This window comes from Pogona vitticeps, chromosome Z (assembly GCF_051106095.1).
Source record: "Pogona vitticeps strain Pit_001003342236 chromosome Z, PviZW2.1, whole genome shotgun sequence".
Classification (NCBI taxonomy): domain Eukaryota; kingdom Metazoa; phylum Chordata; class Lepidosauria; order Squamata; family Agamidae; genus Pogona; species Pogona vitticeps.
In genome coordinates this window covers 1,762,150-1,767,593 of record NC_135799.1, presented here as the reverse complement: position 1 = coordinate 1,767,593, position 5,444 = coordinate 1,762,150, and the positions used below count along the sequence as shown (strand labels likewise).

Below are 5,444 nucleotides of genomic sequence, written 5' to 3'. Positions count from 1 at the left end.
GCTGCTCCTCGTCCTTCTGACTCCTCGTCTCCTTCCATTTCTCTTCCCCTCACGTCCGACAGGGGTGGGTGAGTTTCCCCTTTTCCTCTTTGTCCCCTTTCCCCTCTTCGCTGGCTTGGGCACCCTCCACTTTCTTTGGGTGGAGGGGTAGGACCGTCTTGCCCCCTTCCTCCCAATGGGGCTCTTGTGAGTCTCTTCTTTCCCCTTCTGGGATCCTGAAGAGGGAACTGAAGAAGGAACTTCTGCTTTGGGGAACCAAAGTAAGGATTGAAGAATTACGTAAGAAAGGGAGGTGAACGTTTCAGCCTGGACTTCTCAGGACTTCACTCCCAAGCCTGGAACAGAAGTCAGCAGATGGGAGTGAGGCAGAGCGATGCCTCCAGCTCCCTTCGGGGTTTTATGTTTCGCCTATTTTGGAGTGCTCCGACCCTGGAGGCATTCAAGGAAAACTTGGGCCATCCCCTGGCAGATCTGCTTTGACGGTATCCCTGCCTTGAGCAGGGGGCTGGACTTGGTGGCCTTATGGGCCCCTTCCAACTTCACTGTTCCGTGATTCTATGGTTCTACGTGTGTTTGGCCTCTTGGCGGCATTCCTAAATAGGCCACCTGCTAATGAAATTTAACAAGGAGGAGGACAAAGTCCTGCACCTTGAAAAAAGAAACCAGTCACCTAGTTACATGTTGGGGTATCCTTGTCTCAGCAACACTATAAGCAAAAAATGATCTTGGAATCGTCATAGATCACAAGCTGAACAGGAGCCAGCATGTGACGTGGCTACAAAAAAAAAGGTAAATGCTATTTTAGGCTGCATTAACAGAAGTATAGTTTCGAAATCTTGCAAGGTGCTAGTCCTCAATTCAGCACAGTTTTGGCGTCGCCTTGAGTATTGTGTCCAGGTCTGGATACTACCCTTCAAGAAGGATGCTGACAAATTGGAAAAACTTCATAGGACGGCGACAAGGGTGATCAGGGGACAGATCAAGCCTCAAGAGAAAAGGCGGAAAGAACTGGGCATGTTTAGCCTTGAGAAAAGAAAACTGAGGGCTGAAATGATAGCACTTTTCAAGGACTTGAAAGGCTGCCATACAGAAGAGGGGCAGGATCTGTCCCTGATCATCCCATGCAAAAATGGGTTGAATTGTTTGCACGAGCTGTTCAGGCTGCCTTTCAAAAAGAAAAAAAAGAAAAAAAATTAAATTAAATTACATTAAATTTTTGAGAGGTAGCCCAGCCAGTTCTTGGAGGTTGGGCTGTCTGCACACAGGGTCCCACCTCTCAGCTGAGCTACGTGCACAGAGACAGTTCTGGGCTGCCTCTGAAAAAACGTTTTTCTATTTTTTTTAAAAAAAAAATTATTTAGAGAAAGTCTCACTGCACATGGTGGGGGCCACTGGGGGAGAGACAGGGAGGGGGACTCAGAGGGGCCCCTGGGCCCGATCCACCACAGGGCTCGTCATGGTTTGTAGCAGCATGGGATCTGTAGTCAAAGACGAGCATGGAGTCACACCTGGAGCCATGATGGGAACTCCAGGTGGAGGGTTGTCTTAACACCTCTTCGAAGTCAATTGGTTTAACATCCAAGACTTGTCAGGAAAAAAAAGGGGGGGGGAGGTTGTGAGTCATGAAGAAAAAGAGGGAGGGAGGGAGGGGCTGAATATGCGTTCGTGTGAACGTGTGACAACGGCTCTCCTTCTGAGTTTTTTTTTAAATATATATATATCTCTCTCTGCAATCCCTTCAAACACTTATATATGTCTCTCCCCCCCCCTCGCCCGACTTTCCTGCTTTGTTTTCCACCTGTATTTTGGTGGTGGGGGGGGCAGGAATCAGGGAGGCTCTCTCGCATAACCCCCCCCCCACACACACACACACACACGTTCGTCTCCCCTCTCCTCCTCCTGCCCCTCCCCCCCTCGAGGCTCCGTTCCCCTCCCCCCCTCCCCCCCACCCGCTTTGTTGCGGGACCCTCCCCTCCCCCTCTTTCCCATTCAAGCCAACAGGGAAACCTAGAGCTATGAAAGGGGGAAGAAGCAGAAGAGGCGCTGCTCCCGGCGAGGCGGCGTCGAAGGGGAACCGGAGGTGGGAAGCCCGGCCCCGCCCTCGTCCTGCCCCCCCACCCTCTAGGATCCCCCCCCCCCCGAAAGAAGAGGCCGCTTTCCAGGCGACCGGACGGGATTCCTCGCGAGGTTCCCTCCCGCCGGAGGAGGACGGGCAAGGAGGGGAGCCATTGGGGGGGGTGTCGGTGGTGTTGGTGTAAGTGCTCGAAGGGATTGCAGAGATATATTTGAAAGACGCAGAAAAAGAGCCGCCCCCCCCTTCCCCCCCCAGAGGCCGTGCAATCCGGATTGGGCCCCTTCCTGCGGGAAGGCCTTGCAAAGGGGGGGGGAGAATGGGGGAAGCATCGATTCGTGGAGAGAGAGAGAGAGAGTGTGTGTTTGTGTGTGTGGTGGGGGGGTAAATTTGGAGGGCGGGCAGAGGGTCTCGACCCAGCAAGACACCGGGGGCCCTTGCTGTGTGCGAGGAGACCCCCCTTCTTTCCGCAGATCCTGCAGGCGCCCCTTTTTTGGGGGGAGGAGGAAGAAGGGAGCGTCACCCCCTCCCCGGTCATTCTCCCTTCCCCCAATGTCTCCGCCCTCCAGGGACCCCCCCAACCTCACCCCCCCCCAGGTGGGAAGCAGGGAGGGGAGGGGCTGCGAAGGGGGGGCAGGAAGGGGGAGGGTCTCAGGAATGGGGTAGAAGAGGGGGGGTCAGCTGGGGGCGATGGGGGCTCCCTCCCTCCGCCCTCCCCCCCAGAGATCCTTGGCCTCCCCCCCCGACCCCCCCTCCCAGTCTATGGGGTTGGAAGGGGACTTGCTTAATTCAGGGGCTCCGGGTCGGGAAGAGGGGAGGGCCGGCCAGATCGCCCCCCCTCCCCGACCAGATCCCAGGCAGGGGATCCCCAGCAGGAAGGGGGGGTGGAGGGGTTCCCTCCCTCCCTCTGCACGTGGGTGTTGAGGGGGTGGGCCTTCCTGGGGGCATTGCTGGAAAAGCCATTCCCCCCCCCAAAAAAAAAACAAATAGGAGAGCCAGGCAGAAAGAGAAAGCGGCCCAGGGAGGCGGCGGGGTTTGGGCAGAGGCGGAATCCGAAATTCAGAGCCATCATGTTTGCAAAAGGCCCGTCCCTCCCTCCCTCCCTCCCTCCCTCCATCCCTCCCTGGAGGGCCCCACGGAGAAAGCCTGGCTCCTCCTGGGGGGGGGGTGGCGGCTGTCCGGGCCTTTCTTGGGGTGCCTTCCCCCCCCACACACAAAGGCCGAACCTGGGCGAGCGGAGGGAGGGAGGGAGGCTCCCCGTCAGGTCAGGAGGGGCCCAATCCTGCCGGGCTGGCCCTTGGGATTGGGCACCAAAGCTGACGTTGGAGAAGCCCCATGTCTGGAACAAGGGGGGGGGGGAATCTCTCAAACAGGGAGAAGCCTTGGAGAAGGAGGAAGCGGGATGGGGGGGGGGCGGCAATGTGCCTTTTCTGGCCTGTTTTCCAGATCTGCTCCTTTGAGCTTTGAGACGGATTTCCTGGCCCGTTTGGCCTTCCTGGCAGGCAGAGCAGGAGGGAAGCCCTTGTGTGTGTGTGTCTGGGTGTGTGTGTGTGTGTGTGTGTTTGTTTGTGAAAAGCTCGTTCATGAAAGGCCTCCCCCCCCGCCAGCCTTCCCCCCCCCAAGGGATCGATCCTGGATGAGCTCTCTGCGGGGAATGTTCAACATTGCAGATCCTCAGAGCTTCCTTCCATTTTGGCCTGTTTTCCAAATGTGCTCCTTTTTCCTTTGGAGGAAGTCTGTGTGGGTGTGTGTGTGGGGGGGGTGTCCCTTGCACAGTCTGAGATGGCTACCCTCTTCTGCAAGAAGGAAGGCTCCTTGCCATCTCTCAACTGGCCCAGAGAGAACCAGAGCTTGCTTGCTTGCTTCCTTCCCTTCCCTCCCCTTCCCTTCCCTCCCCTTCCCTTCCCTCCCCTTCCCTTCCCTTCCCTCCCCTTCCCTTCCCTTCCCTTCCCTCCCCTTCCCTTCCCTCCCCTTCCCTCCCCTTCCCTCCCCTCCCCTTCCCTCCCCTCCCCTTCCCTTCCCTCCCCTTCCCTTCCCTCCCCTTCCCTCCCTTCCCCTTCCCTCCCCTCCCCTTCCCTTCCCTTCCCTTCCCTCCCCTTCCCTTCCCTTCCCTTCCCTTCCCTTCCCTTCCCTCCCCTCCCCTTCCCTCCCCTCCCCTCCCCTCCCCTTCCCTCCCCTTCCCTCCCCTTCCCTCCCCTCCCCTCCCCTCCCCTTCCCTCCCCTTCCCTTCCCTTCCCTTCCCTCCCCTTCCCTTCCCTTCCCTCCCCTTCCCTCCCCTCCCCTTCCCTTCCCTTCCCTCCCCTTCCCTCCCCTTCCCTTCCCTTCCCTCCCCTCCCCTTCCCTTCCCTCCCCTTCCCTCCCCTCCCCTTCCCTCCCCTTCCCTCCCCTCCCCTCCCCTTCCCTTCCCTCCCCTCCCCTTCCCTTCCCTTCCCTCCCCTTCCCTCCCCTTCCCTTCCCTTCCCTCCCCTTCCCTCCCCTTCCCTCCCCTTCCCTCCCCTCCCCTTCCCTTCCCTCCCCTCCCCTTCCCTTCCCTCCCCTCCCCTCCCCTTCCCTCCCCTTCCCTCCCCTCCCCTTCCCTCCCCTTCCCTTCCCTCCCCTTCCCTCCCCTTCCCTTCCCTTCCCTCCCCTCCCCTCCCCTCCCCTTCCCTCCCCTTCCCTTCCCTCCCCTCCCCTTCCCTTCCCTTCCCTCCCCTTCCCTCCCCTTCCCTCCCCTTCCCTCCCCTCCCCTTCCCTTCCCTCCCCTCCCCTCCCCTTCCCTCCCCTTCCCTTCCCTTCCCTCCCCTTCCCTCCCCTTCCCTTCCCTCCCCTACCCTACCCTTCCCTCCCCTCCCCTTCCCTTCCCTTCCCTCCCCTTCCCTCCCCTTCCCTCCCCTTCCCTTCCCTTCCCTTCCCTTCCCTTCCCTTCCCTTCCCTCCCCTCCCCTCCCCTCCCCTTCCCTCCCCTCCCCTTCCCTTCCCTTCCCTCCCCTTCCCTCCCCTTCCCTTCCCTCCCCTTCCCTCCCCTCCCCTCCCCTTCCCTTCCCTTCCCTTCCTTATGAGCGGGGCTACTGCCTCCCCCTTCCATGCCAGGGGGGGGAATCTTCCCCTTGGACTCTCCCCCTCCCCTATGGATTGGGCTGGGCTGGCTTTCTTTCCGTGGGGAGGGCACTTGCCCTGGCCATGGGGGTCGGTTTCCATACGGCTCGGCTCCAGGATTGCCATGGCGGGAAGGAAGGGGGGTTTCTCTGGAGGGCCACCAAGGGGGGGGAGAAGGAGGGCCTGGAGCTTTCCATGCTTTCAAGGGGGGAATCAGAAACCTCTCGTACCCCCCCCCCCCACGCCGGTCTCCCCTCTCCTGTTTCTCTGCTCCGCTTTGGGGCTCCCCCCCTTCCACT

At 59.8% G+C, this 5,444-nt stretch overlaps 1 protein-coding gene and 1 pseudogene across 7 annotated transcripts in view; one reads left to right on the top strand and one right to left on the bottom strand.

Moving 5' to 3' along the window:
- The window catches only part of LOC140702929 (uncharacterized), a 547,856-nt pseudogene that overhangs the window by 503,722 nt on the left and 38,690 nt on the right, over positions 1 to 5,444 (bottom strand). The gene's annotated exons all lie outside the window — the stretch shown is intronic.
- The window catches only part of LOC140702944 (uncharacterized), a 540,061-nt gene that overhangs the window by 520,106 nt on the left and 14,511 nt on the right, over positions 1 to 5,444 (top strand). Inside the window, exon 1 of one of the 6 annotated variants that reach the window (XM_078382571.1) lies at positions 1,963 to 2,080. The exons of 3 other annotated variants lie outside the window; for them this stretch is intronic. The gene's annotated coding sequence lies outside the window, so the exon portion shown is untranslated. Of the gene's footprint in view, positions 1 to 1,962; positions 2,081 to 2,109; positions 2,255 to 5,444 lie in introns of those variants that run through there. 2 more of the 6 variants (XM_078382567.1, XM_078382573.1) reach the window with 2 other exon arrangements.